This window comes from Suricata suricatta, chromosome 10, assembly GCF_006229205.1.
Source record: "Suricata suricatta isolate VVHF042 chromosome 10, meerkat_22Aug2017_6uvM2_HiC, whole genome shotgun sequence".
NCBI lineage: Eukaryota > Metazoa > Chordata > Mammalia > Carnivora > Herpestidae > Suricata > Suricata suricatta.
Window position 1 is genome coordinate 128,385,523 of NC_043709.1, and position 22,155 is coordinate 128,407,677.

Sequence of the window (22,155 nt, forward strand, 5' to 3'; positions counted from 1 at the left end):
CCTCCTTCCTTTTTTTTTTTTTTATGTTTATTTTTGAGAGAGAGAACACAATGGGGGAGGTGCAGAGAGCGATGGGGTTAGGGGGTCTGAAGCGGACTCTGTGCTGACAGCAGAAAGCCCAATGTGGGGCTTGAACTCGCGAACCAATAGATCATGATCTGAGTTGAAATCAGATGCTCAACCACCTGAGCCACCCAGGCGTCCTCTCACCTCCTAACTTTTGACACTTTGACATTTCATGAATGTTGCTTCCCCTGGTTCTCCGGAATATGGGGCTGTAAAGCGTCTCCTCATACTCTGCCTTTGGATGGGTCACTGGCATTTCAAACTTGCCCATCACTGAGCTGCTGATGGTACCACAAATGTGTTTTCCCATTTCAGCTAATGGCCCCCCCCAATCTTCCACTTGTTCATGTCCAAAACCTTGAGTATTCCTTGCTTTACCCCTCTTCTCCTCCTCACTTAAATCTGGCTCATAAACAAACCTTCCTTGGTTTTCCTCAAAATACGTGTAGGATTTGAGCACTTCTTACTACCTCCATCATCACCACCCACACATGTGCCACCTTCTCCCTTGCCTAGATCGCCACCATAGCCCCCGTCTCCATTTTCCCCTTGCTCCTCATCTCTTACTTCTCAACAGAAAAGCCAGTGTGATTATATTAACTTGTAGCACGTCAAGTCTCTGCTAGAAACCTTCCAACGGCGCCTGTCTGGCTTAGAGGGAAAGCCAGGCCCTCTGATAGCTTGCATCACTGGCTCACTCCCCGCTTATTACGTGATCCTTCACTCTGTTCTATCCACACTGGCCTTGTCTTCTTGATCATGCCACGCAGACTCCTGCTTCAGAGCCTCATGCCTACCATCGCTGTCCTCTGTCTGAACGCTCTTTCGAGGCAGCGGCATGGCTGACTTCCTCACGTCAGGCTTCAGAGGACCCTCCCCCGCCACCTCTGGAGAAGCTGAAAGCCTGCATCCCAGGCCCTTCAGACATCTTTCCCATTTTATTTTATCAGTAGCATCTATTTCACATAGTATATATTTGACTTAATCTTACTTAGTGACTTTCTCTTCTACTAGGCTGTGGTTTCAGTGGGCAGATATTTAAAAAGTTTTTTTATGTTTATTTCATTTTTGAGAGAGAGAGACAGAGCACGGGCAGGGGGAGGGGCAGGGAGAGAGGGGGACACAGGATCCGAAGCAGGCTCCAGGCTCTGAACTGTCAGCACAGTACTCGACATGGGGCTCGAACTCACCAACCGTGAGGTTATGACGAAGTTGGTGCTCCACCGACAGAGCCGGCCAGGCACTTGCAGACATTTTTGTTTGTCTTTTCAGTGCTCTGTTTTCAGCACCAAGACTAGTGCCTGGTGCACAAACTCGGTCAGCATTTCTGCATGAACGGAATGATTATTTTCTTTGTCTTCGTGTCTCTCCATTTCTCTCTCTGTGTCCCTTTGCTAAGGCCTTTCCATTCTTGGCTATTCTTTTCTTCCTCTGCTTCAGAAATGTAGGTATGTCCCAAGAGTGTCTCCTTGGTGCCTCCATCTTTTATTACATTCTATTTCCCTTTCCTTTACTCTTCCATCAGCTTCCCTTGGCCACTGGCCCCTGATTCCCAGGCACAGATATCATTCCTTTCCTCTTACACTTCTCCCAGGCCTCCGACAGCAGTTAGGGGTGTTACAGCTCTAGACCCTGTAGGGCAAGAGAAGCAGGGGAGCCCTCAGCATTTATGCTGAGATGATTTCAGTACTGTTATCATAAAGGCCTTGAGTTTCCATCTTGGGTTATGGGAATAAGTTTATATGTCCTCTTTTCTTTTGTCTGGTAAGCTTCTTGGGGCCAGAATCATACATCACCCATGTTTGTATTCATCCGTTCTTCCCTCTATCTATCCACGCATGCGGTCACCAATAGATATCTGTAGGGCAGGGCACCCGCCACGTGCGGGTCTTTTCTTTGGCTGGGAATGGTCAAAGACGCTGGGTTACTTACTCTTAATATATTACTGATCAGTAACAAAATGTACCAAAATAAAGTGTCCAGATGGTGTTAGGAAAGGAAGTGCTTACACAACCCAATTCAACTTTAAAGGGAAACATTCTTAATTCCAATTTTTCAAAATCCTTCTCCATTTATCTTAGGGTAGCTACCTTTTTACCCTTTCCCTTTAAAGGAAAAATAGTAAACTAGACATATGGTAATATTTACAGAAAGTTGTACATAGTACAAGACTGACATTCATTAATGAATTCAATGTTTATGAAGCATCTTTTGTTCTGTGCCAGAGGGGGGAAAATTGCTCTGTATTTGTGAAATCCATCTTCTCTTGGAGGAGATGTAGGATCAAACTCCTGGAGATTCGACCATAGTAAGGCTGTAGGGTTCACAAAGACAAGTGCCACTGGGTCTCCACAAGACGGGAGTCTATGCTCTGCTGTGGATTGTCAAGGAAAGCGCAGAGGTAACTGGCAAAGTAGCATTTTCTAGGCAGTAGGACCATCATGGCCTTGGCTTGGAGGAGAGAGCGCACACAGTATCCTATGGTTTGGTAAGAAATTTGTGCTTTTGCTAAAGGCAGTAAGGTTTGCTTTATTTTATTATAAAAAATAGACATAACACAGAATTTACCATTTTGATTGTTCTTGAGGGCACAGCATAGTGGCATTAAGTGTATTCACACCATTGTGCAACAATCACCACTATCCGACTCCAGAATTTTTCATCTTGTGAAGTCAAAACTCTGTACCCAGGAAATGATGACTCTCCATTCCTCCCTTAGGCCAGCCGGTGGCAGCCACTGCTCTACTCTGTGTCTCCATGGACTTGACTAATCTAGATTCCTCACATAATTGGAATAACATAGTATTTGTCCTTTCTTTTGTCATTGGCTTATTTCACTTAGTGCAATGTCTTCGAGATTTATCCACATTGCAGCATGTGCCATCATTGCTGTCCTTTTTAAGGGTGACTAATATTCCATTGTGTGTACACACCACAGTGCATTTATCCATTGTTCTCTTGCTGGCCACTCTGCTTGCTTCCTGCTTTGGGCTATAGTGAATAAGGCTGCAGTGAACATGGAAAGTCCATATATGTCTTCGAGATGATGCTCTCGCTTCCTCTGGATATATGCTCCAAAGGGAAACTGCTGGATGATATGGTACTTCTATGTTTAATTTAAAAATTTTTTAATTTTAAATTTAATTAAAAAAATAATTTGAATTTAATTAAAAAAATTTTTTTACATTTATTTATTTTAGAGAGACAGAGAGAGACGGAGTGTGAACAGGGGAGGGTCAGACACAGAATCTGAAGCAGGCTCCAGGCTCTGAGCTAGCGGTCAGCACAGAGTCCAATGCGGACCCGAACCCACAAACCTCGAGATCATGACCTGAGCCAAAGTTGGATGCTCAACCGACTGAGCCACCCAGGTGCCCCAGTTCTAAGCTTAAATTTTTGAAGAGCTGTCTTACAGTGGCTGCACAATTTCAGCATGCCTAAATGAGGTTTTAGTTTTAAAGGATTTTAAAACTAGTGAGAAACTGATCATTTGGTGTAGAGAGCTCACCGCCTGTGCGGAGGATGGACGAAAGGCAGCGGAACTGGCGTGAGGATGCTAGCAGTGAGCTTAGACGTGAGGGAGATGTGAACCGAGGGCGGCCCTTGTGGACTAGGGCAGATGAGGCGCTGCAGAGATTCCAGGAGAAGCACGATCACGTGCTCGATGATGCGTTCTGACAATGGCATCACCAATAACCAGCCCTAGCTAGAGCTGAAGGGAGGAATTAAAGAAAGAATAAATCCTAAATTATTAAATGGGCTGTCTGGGAAGGGGTGGGGAATGGAATGGCAGAGGAAGTGGGAGGAAAGGGATATGAAAAGGAGGAGGAGAGAGTTGGACAGAAAGTCAAGGAAAAATAAAAAGAGAAAAGGCCAGGAGAAACTGAACCTCTGACAAGGTTTATGAGAAGATGACCAGATAGTCTTATATACCACAGAACTTTAAAAAGAAATTTATGAAGATGTTCTTGAGAAGTGGTGGATGAAGCAAGAGACGATAGAAGGAGATGCGCTTCTCGAATAAGAACGGAGTAGTTAAGGGGGCAGCCCAGCTAGTTCATGACCTTTTTTTTTTAAAGGCTTATTTATTTATTTTGAGAGAGTGTGCATGTGAGCAGGGGAGGGGCAGAGTAAACAGCAGAGAGAGAATCCTAAGCAGGCTCCTCGCTGTGAACACAGTGCCCAATGCAGAGCTCAATCCCACAAACCCGAGATCATGACCTGAGCTGAAATCAAGCGTCTGACGCCTCACCCACTGAGCCACCCAGGGGACCCAGTTCATCACTTTTAAATTGTGGCTTAACCGAACCACCTATTTAACTGAGCAAAATACCACACTGGTTTTGTGTGTGAATGTAAACCCTACTTTTGTTTTAGAGATTAGAATAGGAATCCACATCCCATAAGGATTCACAAATCACAAAAGTGAGAAAATCACCATAAACAGTTTGGGCAATGAATTTCTTGCAGTTCAGCTGAGAAAATCCTAAGTTTAGAAATAGAGTCCAGTTACCACCCACATTTAGGGAAAGACAGGGTCATCCACTTAAAAGTGCGATCAGAATGGAGATTATCTTCCAGAAGATGCTGAAGAGCAGGAGCAAAAGAGCACCAAATGAATTTAAAATTGTTCCTAGTGCAGACGCTGCTGGAAATCTCATTTACTCATATTTTTGAATGGATATGCTATACAAACAAGTATAATTTTTGTGCAAGAAAATTCTGCATTTATTGAATGTGTCTGGATGAAGTGTTTGAAACATACTGAATAAAATATATTGAACAGATTGTAATGTTAGTGAAAGGGGATGGATGGAAGTACATGGACGCCTTTGTTTGCTCTGCTGGGGAAGACTCGTTGCTAAGCAAGTTCCTCTACCCTTGACCTTGGGAGACAAACTGCCTCAGAGAAGGAGGAATCAAGTGGTTTTCTCGCTGTGCGGAGACTTAAGTTTTCTTTAACCCGTCCCCCTACGGACATTTAAATAGCATTGACTTTCTTACAATAGTCCCCGGGGAGCAAATAATGACTAATTTTTTAATGTCTTTTATTTATTTTTGAGTGACAGAGAGAGACAGTGCGAGCAGGGGAGAGGCAGAGAGAGATGGGACACAGAGCTGAAGCAGGCTCCAGGATCTGAGCTGTCAGCACAGAGCCCAACGCGGGGCTTGAACCCACAAACCATGAGATCATGACCTGAGCCGAAGCCGGCGCTTAACCAACTGAGCCACCCAGGCGCCCCATAAATAATGACTAATTTTATGAAAACTTCGTATCATCTGTCCGACCACTGCTGGAATTTTATGTGACTTTCTCATTTTCAGTTTGCAAGGTCACTTTTCGGGGGTGAAACATCTCAGTTCCTAGGATGCTTCCATTTGCCTCAAAGTTTATTTTCATTTGCGAGTAGCCTTTCTTTATTAACTCCCTTGGGCGACTTGCGTCAATTTCTGTTTCTTGGTTTCCACCTGATGAAAGGCCTATTTACCTCTCTGGATTCAGAGATAGGAGAGAGATGACCATTCCCAGAGCAGAGCCTTACACTAATTTGTAACCTGCTCACATATTTCTACTACCCTCCCTTCCTCTGCCTCTTCTTTTTCTGTATTCTATGTAGTGTATGTGTGTGTGTGTGTGTTTATATTAATATGTGTGTGTGTGTGTGTGGATAATTTCCAATTTATTGTGTGTATGATCTCTCCTTGGTCAGATTAACTATAGTTTGTATGTCTTTAAAAATATTTTTTATTTTCCCTCTAAATCCATCAAAAAAAAGATTTGACTCCAGAGAGAATACCCATTAGAGTGTTCAGCTGAATGAAGTTCAAAAGAATAACCATAGTAGAAATTTCTAGTGCAGACAGAGACATTTTCCTGAGAATAGTCATGTTAGAATAACTGACAGATGTCCTGTGATAATAGAGAAAAATGATTTCTGGTTATGGTGATTTTAAAAGACTTACAACTGAAATTGTCAACTATATAATTTAATAACAAAATTGTTCCCAACTTACGCAGAAAGTATCCCTCTTTCTGGTAATTAAGCAAGACAAAAGGCTCACATTACCCATGCCAGAGAATTTTATTGGGAGAATCGTCAAATGTGATTTTCAGATAATAAGTTTAATAAAATTCAGTGTTATAAAACACTCTATATTCCCTTCTAATATCTGAGTCTCTATACCAAATAGTTACAAAAAGAAATGTTACATATATATATATATATACATATATATATGCACACACACATACATACATGTGTGCGTGTGTGTGTGTGTGTGTATACACATATACGTGGCTTTCCCCCAAATCTGGGATATACTCATGTAGATTAAGTTTTTTTAAATGAAAGAAAATGAATGGAAAAAGAGTTCTTTTGCTGAGATTCTAGAGCTCATAAGGTTATTTAATTGAAATTGTCAATTTTGCTCCTGAAATCCTGACATTTTACTAACTCTCCTCATATTTTGTTTTTAAGGCCAAACCACAGAAAACAAGCATATTATCACAAATTGTTCTCAAATAATTCATGGACTACGTTATGATAAAACTTCCCCAGAATAGTGAAAGCCCAAACATTGCCGAAAAACTGATAGGAAAGTTTGCTCTCTCATTTCTCAATGATAATCTTCAATAGAGTTGTTATTTTTACTTGACTGGTTTATATAAAAAAACAATGAAATATAGGACATTTCTAATACCTGCTGTCTACTCAGTGAGTTATGTGAATATTTGGGGGACCCTAAGTGAAATCGTTAAATAATGTGAATTAATGAATGAGTGAAGAAACATGAAAAATAAAGTATGACTGGACACTGGCAAGACCATAAATTCCAGACTAAGCTGACATTGAAAAATGTGTCTAAATTTTAAATGATCAGTGATGAGGATTCTCTGCATAAGTATACCTTGACTATCCTAAATTAAAATTCTGAAATCCAAGGGCCATTTGTCACTCTGAATGAGGAATATGACAGGACTAACACATCTGGACTGCTTGTAAGGAAGATGCTTTATAGTGCTGAGGTGCCATTCTTATTAGGGTGAATTCTTCTTCAGTACTTATATTCCCCAGAGTGTGAGTAGGTGAAGTGGATTTTTGGTGAAGAAACTGGTCTGGAAACATGTTACTCATCAGTGAGGTGTTATGGAGCTTCTAGAAGCTGTTTTACAGGGCTGAATGTTTGGAGCACATGCCAGAACCGAGTCCTGATAGTTAAGTGAAGATTTGACAGGTCCTCCACAGCTTTATCTGGAAGTTAAGTTGGTTACCATCACCCTTCCTGAACTCACTTTTGCCACGTATGATAGGAAGGGAAGTTCAGACCTATTATCTTCATGGCTTTGTAGGAGATTTGACCTTTTCCTCTTTTTATGTGGTTTTTCCAAGTCTTGAAGAGGAAGAAGAATTGAAAGATGTGGTACGAAGTGCATTCCTTAGTTTAATAGCTGTATTATTTTACTGATTCAAATTAATGTTATATTGGTCAGTTACTCTTCGACAGAGGAGGCAAGAACACACAATGGCAAAAACAGTCTCTTCAACAAATGGGGTTGGGAAAACCGGACAGCTACACATGAACCAGTGAACCTGGATCACCTTTTTTCATCATGCCCCAAACCAAATTGGAGTATGGACCTAAATGTGAGACCTGAAACCATAAAAATCCTAATAAAGAGCACAGATGATGTTTCTTGCACCATCCATAGCAACATTTTTCTAGATATATCTCCTGAGGCCAGGAAAATAAAAGCCAAAAAACCTACCCCCAAACAAGGACCTATTGGGAGTATATCAAAATACAAAGCTTCTGCATAGGAAAGAAAATAATCAACAAACTATAAGAGTACTGAATGGGAGAAGATATTCGCAAATGACATATCCAACAAAGGATTAGTATCCACGCTATATCAAGAACTTAAACAGTTAAACAGCTCAACACCAAAAAACAAAACAAAACAAAACAAAACACCCAACCAACCAACCAACCAAACAAAACCCAGCAAAATAACCCAGTGAAATTAATAATATACAAAAGATATCATGAACTGAAAAACTGTTCATCAAAAACATAGTCCTAAAAAGACCACAAATAAAAGTTGGCAATCTTTGTATTACAGATACAACTTATTTAACTTCCAGTTCTCATTCTTATGTTGAACTATTTGCTACAAATATACTCTTGTATAATTTAAAGGGTTATGCATAAAGACCATCATTACTAATTCATTTGGCATTCATTATAAGACCTTTAATCGTGATGTATTAATTTGGTATAAATGTGGACACAATATACAATTTCTAATTGATTCCATTATAATTTACCAGTTAAATAGTCTATTATAATAAAAAATAGTCTATTGTTATTTCAGCATCTTCTCAAATATGCATCAAATTGTAATGTCTTGTTTCCTTATGAAACAAAGTTAAGGAAAGAACCAAAGCAGATTCCTTTCTTCAGAGGATAGATACAATAGCAGAATCTCCAGTAGAAGGATAGGATGTTTTTTTAACTTTAAATTTTATTCATTTTGAGAGAGAGGGGGTGGGCACAGAGAGAGAGGGAGACAGAGAGAATACCAAGCAACCTCCACACTGTCAGCACAAAGCCCAAGGTGGAGCTTGAACTCACGAACCACAAGATCATGACCTGCACCAAAATCAATAGTCGGATGCTTAACTGACTGAGCCACCCAGGCGCCCAGGAGGATAGGATATTTTTTAATGTTTATTTATTTATTTTAGAGAGAGAGGGAGCAGAGACAGAGGGGGACAGAGAATCTCAAACAGGCTCCACACTGTCAGCACAGAGCCCAATGTGGGGCTCAAACTCATGAACCATGAGATCATGAACTGAGCCAAGATCAAGAATCAGATGTTTAACTGACTGAGTCAACCGGGTGTCCCAGGAGGAGGATAGGATTATAAAATTCATGGGCACCTGGGTGGCCCAGTTGGTTAAGCATCTGACTTCATCTCAGGTCATGACCTCATGGTTCGTGGGTTTGAGCCCCTTGTTTGGCTCTGTGCTGACAGCTTGGAGCCTGGATCCTGCTTCAGATTCTCTTTCTCCCTCTCTCTCTGCCCCTCCTGTCTTTCTCAGTCTCTTTCTCTCTTTCTCTCTCAAAAATAAACAAACATTAAAAAAAATCATGAAAAGCCTGTCTAAAAACCATGCTAGGTTAGTAACACAAACAAATGTACAGTGGTGTGTTTGATTTGAAATTTCTGGAGGTTAATGCACAAACCTTCAGAGCCGCTCCAATCCATGAGACCCTGAACCAATCAGGCTGCAGTTGTTTTTTTATTTTGTATATATACATATATATGTATATTACAAATATATATAAGTATATATACACATACTTTAAGGTTTACTTATTTTTGAGAGAGATGGGGGGCAGGAAATGCATCAGTGCAGAACCTGATGTGGGGCTCAAACTTAGATACCATGAGATTGTGACCTGAGCCGAAATCAAGAGTTGGAAGCTTAACCTCTGAGCCACGCAGATGCCTGGCAGTTTGGGTTTTTAAATAGCTAAGACCTCAGAGGGGAATGTTTTGACTACAAGTAGCCACCCAGCCTTTACGTGGCATTGGCCTCTGACACAGTCAATTGGCTCTTCTATAATTTAGATATTACATCTTTGCTGTGAGTGAGAAGCTGGCAACCCATGTATAATGATAATGAAAGAAATTGGAAATTCAAACCTAGAAGAGGTGTCTGGAAAAAATAAGCACCAAACATATTGTTCCCTGAGAGTCCTTCCAGAAACCATAGGAGAAATCATTTTACTTCTGAAACAGACACACCCTTGTGTCTCCAATTGGAAAATGCTTGCACATTCTCTAGTCCAATGAAAAACATCCCTAGACATAAACAAAGGAAGAGGCAATTTCATTTTACTTTGGGGGGAGCAAGGAGATGGTGGAGAAAAACATAGTTCATCTACTTATCAACTTGTTGCTTTGAGTTCTTTGTAATAATTCCTTCTTGCTAGTTTTGGCATTTACTGATCTTCAGCTAATTGGATCCATTTGGCATTTACTGATCTTCAGCTAATGTTGGATCTTTCTGCTTTCGACCTCCTGAAAACAGCTTCCTAAATTAATGTCTGAACACCAGGACAACAAATCAAGGAATGTATACCTAGACTCTTTTGAAAAAAAAATACAACAGTATAAAGATAGTAAACAATTAAGAGAATGATACACAACTGGGTGAAGTGTAAGTTACTTTTGTATGGAAGAAAAAAACATAATTTATTATGAAAGACTCATTTGAGCTCTGATGGTCAGCAGTTGCTGTCTCTGAATCACAAATAGGTGAATCATTGTATGGAAAGATAACCAGAGGGGCCATACCTAAGCATGTGCGTGTGCATGTGTTTGTGTGTGTGTGCACCTGTGCACGTGTTTGGTTAGTCAGTGAGAAAAGAGTAAGGTCTGGGCTCCTTGCTTCTGTGTTCATAGCATCTGTTCATTGTTTTCTCTTAGCTCTTTGTCTTTAGCAGCAAGAGAATGAGGACCCTCAATTCCTGACTACCCGCTCTCCCACACGCCCTTGGAGTCTCTTTGACCTTTCCAGGAGAAAAAGGGGATAATCCTGCAGAAGCTATAAGGTTTCTTCAATTTCCAGATGCTGTTATTCTACATTTCTATGATTCTAATTCTACTCCAAGCTCTAATGGATGCAATTAACTAATTTTAAAATGGTGTCTTTCCTCACATGACTGCCAAGTATAGAATCTGAAAGTTTCTGATCACAGACACTGATGATTCTGTGGGTGATTTCACTTGCTCTCCGGTATTTCTCTATACTGGAATCTTCAGAGTTTTGTTTATTCATTTTTTTAAATACAGGTAACCTTTATGTTCATCCTGATGATGCTGAAATTCTGAGATTTGGCTTTGCACTTGTTAGCTTCACTCGGAGATGGACAGGGTGGGTTCCGCTGACTTCAGGTGACAACGGCCGCAGCACTTTGGAGTATTTTGGGAAGAGGGGCTATGTAAACACAAAGCACTCTGCAAAGATGGTCTTATCCGTCCTCACAATATCTCCTGAGGTGGGTGCACCGTGAACGTTGTTAATACAAAGCCGCCAGGGCCACAAATAGAACAGAGGCCATTTTCTCTCACTGCATGAGGCATGACGACTTTTCCCTCACATTTCTTAACGGGAATGATCCAGTGGTTGGCTTTGTGAACACAGGCCTGTATGTATCTCTTTGATCACTCACAAATGTGACCTAAAGACTTGTTTGCAGGAAAAGCAATATCCCAAGCTTAAAAGTTTGAACATATGCAGGCGCCTCTCGCTGCAAACCATATTGAGAAAGGTTAATGTGGTGTGTTATGAAAAAAAAATGTGTAGAACCTCCTATAGAGATGAGCATCTATTGAACAAGGAAATGAATACAGGTCACCTCTGGACATTCCTACCTTACAAATGCAGGTCTTTGGTATTATTCATCATTGCTTTTAACATTTTAATAAAGATGATGCTGTAACAACATGAAGTTTACCTTGGCAATGAGGCTCAGAAATGGCAGTCAATGTAATTAACTCTATTATCAATGATGGAGTAAGGAGTTAACTCTTACGTGAAGCCAACCCCCTTAACAGACCACATAAAAATTGTTACTCAAATGCCCCCGTGAAATGTCACGGTGTCCCTAGAGGGCAATGTCTTGTAGCATCAGAAAGAGTACATAAAGAGACATAAAGCTCAGGCTGCCCACAGAGCATTCCAGGAAGCTATCTAAAAAGAAAAATTCAACAATAGGGATCATATTTTCACTGGAAAACACCCCTTTCCTCATGGAAGATTTGGAATGCAGGATTTTAAAATAAAACCCATATCCAGAAAACCAGATCTACTGCCTGCCTAAGTAATTATTAGGTATGCTAATTAAGAGTGGCATTATAGCAGTTTATGACAGTGTTTTATTTGGTATATTTCAGTTTTGGATTCTTCACTTGTTGGAAGTTAAGTTTTGATCATTAAAATGCGGAAATGTGGCTACCCCCATAGAGATCAGAGTGCAGCTTATCTCCCCTAACTCACCCAAAGGCCACAGGTACCTTAGATGAAGGCCATTTTCAAGAGGAATGAAATTTTATAACTTGTAGAGTTAAAGAGGAGATGTTTTCTTTATAGAATACTTTGAATTGTTTAATTTGCTGCATTTCAGCGAACAAACTCAGGCCTGGAGACTACCCTAGTCGACAGAATGTATAAAAAAATGAAATTGATCTTGAAAAGACCTGACTTCTGTCGCATCCCACTACCAAGCTAAGCAAAGCCAAAGACACAGATAGAAATCTTAAAGTTGTCTTTAAAAAACTGGTTGATTTTATTTAGGGACAAAAAAAATATGACTTTTTCGTATCTCCAGGATGATAAATGACTAATATGAAACATTCCTTTCTCTTTGGTGCATTCATTTCTCCCTTTACATACTGAATTTAAGTATATACTTAGACACTGAAATCCTAGCTTTATCAGAAACTGTGTTCTAAATATCCTGTCTTATTCAGTTTTCAGAGTACCTTTGGGAGATTACTGCTTTCTTTTTCATCTTATGGATGAGGGGGAGATGCCTGGGGAAGTTTACTCAAGATAATTTTATTTTAGGTAGTATGAGGCAGGGCTGGCTTTGAACCCACGTTGACTCCAAAGTTTATGTTCCTTTTTACTTCACTGGTGGTAAAGCAGATGGTTTAACACACTGTTTATCCTGATTGTACCTGTGAGAGGTCAACTTCTGGGGGAGATGGAGTGATGACACCCAGAGGTCAATGCCGTGGGAGTTTCTGTGAGGAGAGGGCCCCCAGGGCCCGCAGGGCTACACGGGGAAGCACAGGTTTGGTCAGGACGCAGAGAGGAATGCATTGTCTGGAGCCTTCATCATGTTTTCCAGGGAAAGGAGGGTGCAGGGCAGGTTAAGCATCTCTACAGCCTTGGAATTGGATAGTTTGAATAATTTCAGCAGGCCCCAGGCTATAGGGATGGTCCTTGGTTGTCCACTGGCTGGCCCTAGGGTGATCTGGGGCAGGGGAAATACTGGTCTGGTGTGTGAGTTAGAACAATCAGGCAGCTGGAATGTGGAAATGGATATGTTTGCATATGAAAGACATGTTCAAAGGTAGGCCTGAATGTTTCTTTCCCCCAAATTACTATGTTGAAATCCTAACCCCCAGTGTGATGGTACTGGGAAGTGGGGTCTTGGGAGAATCTTAGGTCACGTGATTGGAGCCTACACGAATGGGATTAGTGTTCTTATAAAAGAGACTGCAGAGAGGTCTCTTTCCCCTTCTCGACATGAAGACACAGGGAGAAGTTGCCAGCTCTGAACCTGGAATAAGGTCCCCACCAGAACAGGACCGTTCTCATGCTTTCATCTTGAATTTTCCAGACTTCAGAATGATGAGCAATAAATTTCTGTTGACCAGAAGCCACCTGGCTGTGGCACTTCTAACAGCAGCCCAAACAGGCTGAGGCAGCTGGGAAGTTACTGTCTTTAGAAATTAGCCAGTCCAGGGGGGAGTAGTCTGTCAAAGATTAGCAAGGGCCCCCCAAGATGTCAAAGCATCGTGAGATACAGGAAAAGGCCTCACTGCTGCTTTTGGTATGAATTTGGCAAATCATGCCAACTTTATATTTAGCTTGACTATTCACGATGTCCATTAGCATATTTAAATTTGCATGAAGTCCTACAGTAAAGTAACCTTTTTCACATTGTTTAACCCAGAGTTCTTTAAATTGGTTTGACCCAATACTGATTAACATTTAGCTGAGCATTAATTTTATGAACTATAGCTTTTTAACCAACTTTTTTTCATATTTTAAATATGAAATGTGAAATATGAAATGTGAAATGGTTTTTACATATCTACCATTGAACGGTAATTATAACATACATCTTATATGCTTAGTGTATTGGCAATAATTTATAATGTTAAGAAAAAGTACAATATGTTTTGGGATATTTTGAAACAATTATCCTCCTAAACAGAATTTTCCCCCATTCAATGAAAGGTTTGAATATTACCAACCATTTCCAAAATGGGATCATCTCCTCTTAGAACATTACTATGCAAACCTCTTGCAATTCTTTGTCAGAGACAGTGAGTATATGTGCAAATCAATATCATTCACCTACTTTTAGGAATCCTATAATGCTAACCCCTATATATCTGCTTTAAAAGATATGAAAATGATTCTTAACATTAATAAGTTTAAGAACATCCAAAACATGGCCACTGAGGATTCAGACTCATGCATTGCCAGAAATAACTTTTGCCAAATTGGACCTTCTGCATATGCAATGAGACCTGATTCTGTATTATTTCATGTACTGCTAAGCCTGTGTTTCTGTCAGTGAATAATTATTTTGAGTTATTAGAAAGAAAATGAAGCATAACATTTGCATGATTTCCCCCATACCACAGAACTGAGTCAACAATTAAAAGGGAAAAGAAAATCATCACACAAAATCTCGTGCTCTGAAAACAAAGGGATGATCCTGTTTCCTTTCTCCCTCATCTTCCCAAGTCTTGCTGCACCAATTACAGATTTGCCAATAGTATCATGTGTAACCAAAATAGCAAAAATGCTGGCTAATCTTCTAGTCCTTTCAGACAGTCTGTGACTGAGATGATGTCTTCAAGTCTAAAGTGACCCAGCTTGGGGCACCTGGATGGCTGAGACCGTCGAGCATTTGACTCTTGATTTCAGCTCAGGTCATAATCCCAGGGTTGTGGGAGTGAGCCCCAAATTGTGCTTCACACTGAGCATGGAGCCTGCTAAAAATTCTCTCTCTGTCTCTCTGTCTCTGTCTCTGTCTCTCTCTCTCTCTTTCCCTCTCTACCCCTCTCTCCTGCTCTCTCTCTCTGTCAGTAAAATACTAAAATAAAATAAAATGAAATAGCTGAACTCAAAAGGAGGAAATGGAGGATGGAAAGAGAGAATCTGATTACCTTAGCTCTGGAGTTAAATTGTTGCCAAGAGAATTTTTCCTTCATCTTACTTTCCTCACCCCAGAGAATTCTCTTTATGGTAGTTCAAAGCAAGGATTCACTTAACTAGTGCATTCATTCATTCTTCGTTCAATAATATTTATTACAAGCCAAAATGGCCAGGCCCTCAATGGAAGACCAAGCCCCTGTGCTCATGGAGCAAATTCTATTAATGGAAAGAACTAACAAACAAATAAATAATTAAGGTCATGAATAAATAAACACGTAAATATATAGAAAAAAGTGATATAGAGAAAATGAAAACTTTGCTGTCAAGGAGAATGACTTGTTCACTACCATGACTTCAGTGGTCAAAGGAGGACGCTCTAAGGAGGCAGGCGTTTAAACTGAACGTAAAGAACCCAGAGAAAAGTAGTAGCACATTCAAATGTCCCTCCTTTCAAAATACAGAGTAGGATTCCTTATCATATGAATAATATCAAAGTGTACACAACACTAACAAAAACAGGAATTATGTTCGAGATGAAAAATAAGTAATGGAGTGTTTAGAAAACAGTTCTCGGGGCACCTGGGGGCTCAGTCGGGTAAGCATCCGACTTCAGCTCAGGTCATGATCTCACGGGCTCATAGGTTCAAGCCCGGCATCAGGCTCTGTGCTGTGGAGTCTGTCTTGGGATTCTATGTCTCCCTCCCTCTCTGACCCTTTCCTGCTTGTGCTGTCTATTTCTCTCTCAAAAATAAGTAAATAAAATACTAAAAAAAGAAAACAGTTCTCAAAAAGGATGATTTACTGAAATGTAGATAGCTCTCTTTTCAGTTTGAGTTTTTCATAAAACATACAGATTTTAGGGGTGCCTAGGTGGCGCAGTCTGAATCTTGGTTTTGGCTTAGGTCATAATCTCAATAATTGTGAGACTGAGCCCTGTGTCAGGCTCTGTGCTGACAGTACAGAGCCTGCTTAGGATTCTCTCTCTCTCTCTCTCTCTCTCTCTCTCTCTCTCTCTCACACACACACTCTCTGACTCTCTCTCTCTCTCTGTCTCTGTCTCCCTTTCTCTCTCTGGAAATAAACTTAAAAAATTTATATAAAAATAAACTAAATAAAATATGAAGGTTTTCAGTTGTTCTTTCTGACTCTTGTTTTCAAAGCAGGTGTTAAACAGCCATCCACAAGTGCTTAAGTGAGGGAGTGAGTTTGGTCCCTTCAATATGGGACTTAGGAATTAGGAGCATTTTGTCTTTTTAGCAGTGATTCTTAAGTGAGGCAGCATCTCTATCCATTTGGGAAGCTTGTTAAAATATGAAATATCTCATCCAAACCTCCAGTGATTCCAAAAAGCTACATCCCAAATGGTTCTAACTTAACCTCAAACTGAGGGAGCAAAAGGCCGGGCTAACAGAGCTTGGGCTGTAGGTGTCCGTGTGTAGGGACAGGAGTGGGGTTACCCAATGGGAGAGCGGGTTCTCCAGTCCCCTGCACACTGAACTAGGTTCTGCGGTTTTCCATAGGGGTTAATGAAGTCTGGGGTCCTTCAGACATTATTCAGAGGCCTGGGATGTAAAGCTTTGGGCTCCACTTCGGTGGAAACTAGTGTGATTTCTCCTTTGACTGTTTTATATATGGGGAATGCGTGTATGATTTCATTTGGAAAAGTTCTATTTCTAAATAGATGAAGCACCATTGAACTATTTAGTAGAGAAAGAGCTCAGAATTCAATTTCCATAGAGTAGGCAAGGTCCAGAGTCCACAAAGATTCTAGGCACCAGAAATAGGTGAGCTTTTTAAACTTAGAGGTCTAACTTGATAATGCTTGCTTAAGATATTCAATGCACAGCTATACTTTCATTGCACAGAAAAAGGTGTACATGGTTAAGTTGTAAATAATAATAATCATAATCAATAATTTATTAAGAAACCATTAAATTAGAGGACTGCATACCTTAGATCATTTATTTCACATAGTGAGTCACTGAGGAAAGCATTATTATTTCCATTTTCCCAGTGAATAAACTGAAGCTTGGAGATAATAAATACCTTCCCCAAAGTCCCCTGAAAGATCTAGAACTTTAAGCTAGGATTTCACAGATCATGTTTTTTAAAAAGTTTTTAAAAATGTTTTTTTTATTTATTTTTGAGAGACAGAGACAGCGTGAGCAGGCTAGGATCAGAGACAGAGGGAGACACAGAATCTGAAGCAGGCTTCAGGCTCTGAGCTAGCCGTCAGCACAGTGCCTGACACAGGGCTTGAACCCACAAACTGCGAGATCATGACCTGAGCCGAAGCCGGCCGCTCAACTGACTGAGCCACCCAGGCGCCCCCACATATCATGTTCTTAATTACAACTTCCAAGTAGATCATACTTTACAGCAGGAGGGCTTTGCCTTTTTCGGTGATAAGATTTACAGATAAGTTGGTAAAGTCATCAGGATACATTCCCACCATAAATTTATTCAGTTTGGAAATAATCTAGATAAAGACTGAGGAAAAAGTAGGAGAGGGCATCTCTTTACCTCTCCATCCATTTCAGAATGTGAGAGGAGTCCTTGCTTAAAGAGAAAGAAAGTTATGCGAAAATTCAGGGCTTCACAAGTGCTTTGCCAGTGGGGTGATAGAGGGGCAGGGGTCACAGCGCAGGGAATAGGAACACAAGAGAGATTAAGAGTTCCTTCCAGTTTTACCAAAACCACACCAAACAAAAACAACTACTTCAACCTGCTCTTTGTGCTTTTACCCTCTTACTGTTCCCCAACCAGATAAAATACTCAGTTGCTGCCAGTAATTTACTGTGAATGTTTTTCAAGCTGAAATTGTTGCAGCCAGAAATAATAGAGGTCTGTTTCCAGGAACGTCTGGGGCTAAAGAAAGGCATGGTCAATTGTGTTCATGAGTTACTGACTTCTTATGGCCAGAGTCCCTGAATGGCAGCCACTTCTGTCATTCTGATTTAATAATTTATTTAGAATTCTCTCTCATGGACTGTATTCATGATATAGGAATTGGATTCCTCTAATTACTAGATAACTCGGTTTTTGGATATGGGCTAATTCAGAGAGGTCATTGTATTCTGTAACTGATTGTTTTCCCTAATCTAAAACTAGATGTAGTAATAACGCCTCAGTTGCTATAAAGAGAAATGTATACATTAGGCCCTTCCTTCTAAATCAGGCATTTTCTGGGAATCGTTTGGATCCTAGTAGGCATAAAATGTGTACTGTTAATGTAGTTTATGATCAAGAGATATAACTGGGGAGGTAGGCTTCAGTGAATCAAAACCACCTCACATTGGCCAAAGATTTCTTCTTCTACTGGGTGAACACCCATAACGTGATTGAGAACCGAATAGCAGCAGGATCTACAGTTCTTCCCATCGAAGGCTTGGCTCACCTCTGACAAAAGCACTTTATCTGCTGCACAACGTAATCTTCTATCAGACAAAAGACAGAAAAGTTGATGGCCATCTTTTTATTTGAAGGGTGTGTAAGAAAACTGCTCATACGGAAACTCGTATCTGAGTGATATTTTTAATTGATGTTTGGCAGTGACTCAACCATTAGAAGATCAAAACAACTTCTGAAGGAATCTTGTCTGTGGCATTAAATTGTATCCCTGACATTGTCAGGGCAGAAATAAATAACCTGCCACATTATGTGAAGGATCCATTTTCCTGGGGAGCAGTTACTGATATTCTTACCAAAATAATATGAGGAATATAAATATTCTATGTTATGCTGTCAGTTGAGTGTCTGACTTTGGTTCAGGTCATGATCTCATGGTTTGTGGGTTCGAGCCCTGTGTTGGGCTCTATGCTGACACCTCAGGGCCTGGAGCCTACTTCGGGTTCTGCTTCTCCCTCTCTCTCTCTCTCTCTCTCTCTCTCTCTCTGCCCCTCCCTGGTTTGCTCTCTCTTTCTCTCTCAAAAAAAAACATTAAAAAATTAAAAAAAATAAAATATTGTAAGTCCTATAGTTCAGGGGTTGGTAAATTTTTTTTTTCTATTAAGACCCAGTTTATAACAATTGTAAGTGTTGCAAGGTTACACACAGTTTCTATCTCCTATTTCTCTCTCCTCTTCCTTTCCTTCCTCCCTCCTTCCTTTCTCCCTTTCCTTCCTTTCTTTTTTGTTTGTTTTGTTTTACAACCTTTAAAAATGTAAAAACATTCTTAGCTCATAGACCATACAAAGGCAGGCAATGGGTCTCTTAATCATATTTAATTTTTAGGGATATTACATCACAGTCATCTTCTGCCTAGAAAGCGGCTGAGTCAAAAAGATAAGAAGGACGGGGTAAGGGTATGCAAATGTGATTACCAATGTTTTTAATTAAGAAAAAATTACCTCCAAAATTTTGGATGTCTGAATGCCCAACAGATGTTTCCATTTTCTTCACCTACTTAGCTATCCATCTAACTGGGGCAGACCAGAGAGCTGAAACATTTTAGGGCTCATCCGTTATATTACAGCAGTCACACAAAAACGCTCTGAACCAAAGGTGACACCAATAGAGGGTAGACAGAGTTTCAATTTTAGTTGCCCATGATCTGCGATAATCTACTGAAAAAAAGGGCTTAATTTTTTTTAGAGTGGTTTCAGGTTCGCTGAGAAGTTGAGAGGAGGAAACAAAGATTTCCTATGTAATCACCGTACTGCCCCCCAAACACACAGCCTCCCCCATTGTCAACACCCCCCACCAGGTGGTACGTTTGTTACCTGTGATGAATGCATACTGACGCATCAGCATCACCCAAAGTCCGCAGTTTACGTTACGGTTCGCTCTTGGTGTTGGAGGTTCTATGAGGTTAGATAACCAGATAATGGCATGTAGCTACCCTTGTAGTGTTATGCAGAGTTGTTTTACGGCCCTTGAAATCCTCTATGCTCTTTAGGGGCACCTGGGCGGTTCAGCTGGTTGAGCGTCCGGCTTCGGCTCAGGTCATGATCTCATGGCTCGTGGGTTCGAGCCCTATATTGGGCTCTGTGCTGACAGCTAGCTCAGAGCCTGGAGCCTGCTTTGGATTCTGGGTCTCCCTCTCTCTCTGACCCTCCCCTGCTCATGCTGTCTCTCTCTGTCTCTCAAAAATAAAAAAAACATAAAATTAAAAAAAAAGAAAGAAATCCGCTGGGCTCTGCCAAATCATCCCTTCCCTTTCAACCACTGGCAGCCACTGACACTTTTACTGTCTCCGTAGTTTTGCCTTTTCCAGAAAGTCCTATAGTTGGAATCATACAGTATGTAATCTTTGCAGTTTGGCCTCTTTCACTTAGGAATATGCACTTAAGTTTCTTCCATTCCTTTCATGGCTTAAGAGCTCATTTCTTTCTGTGCCAAAAAATACTACATTGCATTGGTGTACCATAGTTTATTTTTTTATTTTTATTTTTTAATATAATTTATTGCCAAGTTAGCTAAGATACAGTGTATACAGTGTACCTACCCGTGGCTTCAGGACTGGATTCTTGTGATTCATCACTTACATACAACACCCAGTGCTCATTCCAACAAGTCCATCCTCAATGCCCACCGCCTATTTTCCTCACTCCTGTGACTCCCCACCCCCATCACCCCTCAGTTAGTTCTCTGTATTTAAGAGTCTTTTATGGGTTGCCTCCCTCTCTGTTCGTAACTACTTTTTTCCTCCCCTTTCCCCATGGTCTTCTGTTAAGTTTCTCAAATTGCACATATGAGTGAAAACACATGATATCTGTCTTTCTCTGACTGACTTATTTCACTTAACATTATACCCTCCAGTTCCATCTATGTTGTTGTAAATGGCAAGATTTTATTCTTTTACACGACTGGGTAGTATTCCATTACATGTACACCACGTCTCCTTTACATTCATCAGCTGATGGACATTTGGGCTCTTTTAATAAATTGGCAATTGTTGATAGTGCTGTGATAGACACTGGGGTACAAGTGCCCCTAAGAGTTAGCACTCTGGATCCTTGGGATAAATCCCTAGCAGTGCTATTGCTGGGTCATAGGGGGGTTCTACTTTAAATTTTTTGAGGGCCCTCCACACTGTTTTCCAGAGCGGCTGCACCAGTTTGCATTCCCACCAGCAGTGCAAGAGGGTTTCCTTTCTCCACATCCTTGCCAACATTTGTTGTTTCCTGAGTTGTTCATTTTAGCCGCCCTGACTTGTGTGAGGAGGTGGTGTCTCAATGTGGTTTTGGTTTGTATTTCCCTGATGATGAGCAGTGTTGAGCATCTTTTCATGTGTCTGTTTGCCATCTGGATGGGCAGAAGACATGTACCATGTCTTATTTATCCATTCACCTGCTGAAGGGCATCTTAGTTGCTTCCAAGTTTTGGCAATTATGAGTAAAGCTGCTATAAACATCATGTCAGGTTTTCATGTGGACCTAAGTTATTAGCTCCTTTGGGCAAATACCAAGTAGCACAGTGACTGGATCAACAACCTTATTTTTAAATATATTAGACTTATGCTTTTTTTCTTCAATATAATGGAATATACTATGATAATCCTCAATAGGGGGCTGACCTAAGACTATGGAGTGGCCATTGTTCTAAACCCTATGGTTTGATTCCGAGCATAAATTCTCCCTTTTCAAGTATGGCATGAAGGCTAACTATTTTGAATTGTTTATCTCTCCAATTTCCTGCATTTGTGAAGATATTTCAGTTGGCTTATGGAAATTAAATAAAAATGATATGTTTTTAAAAATTACCTAAGTTTCTGGAATGTCTCCATTTTGTGTGTGGGAATAATTTCAATTACATTATTTGTCCTCACAATATTCCTGATCTGCTAAAGGAATACATAATATACATATGATCTATATATATATAGGTCACCAAATGGGGCATCCAAAAGGAAAACAGTTAAAATCCTTACCGAAGAAAACTTGTAGGGGCATATTTTGGGCTTTTAACATGGTCTAAGAGAACCTGAGCATTAAAGACCAAGTGGGGACAATGTTGGCAGATTACTGATCTCATAAACAAGGACATAGGGAATATAGAAAAGCATAGCTCTGAAAAAAAAGTAAAAACAGTGTGATTGAAGAAAATCCAATGATTTTCATTTTCAAAAATATTTCATAATCATGAATGCTCTGATGAGTAATACACTTATAT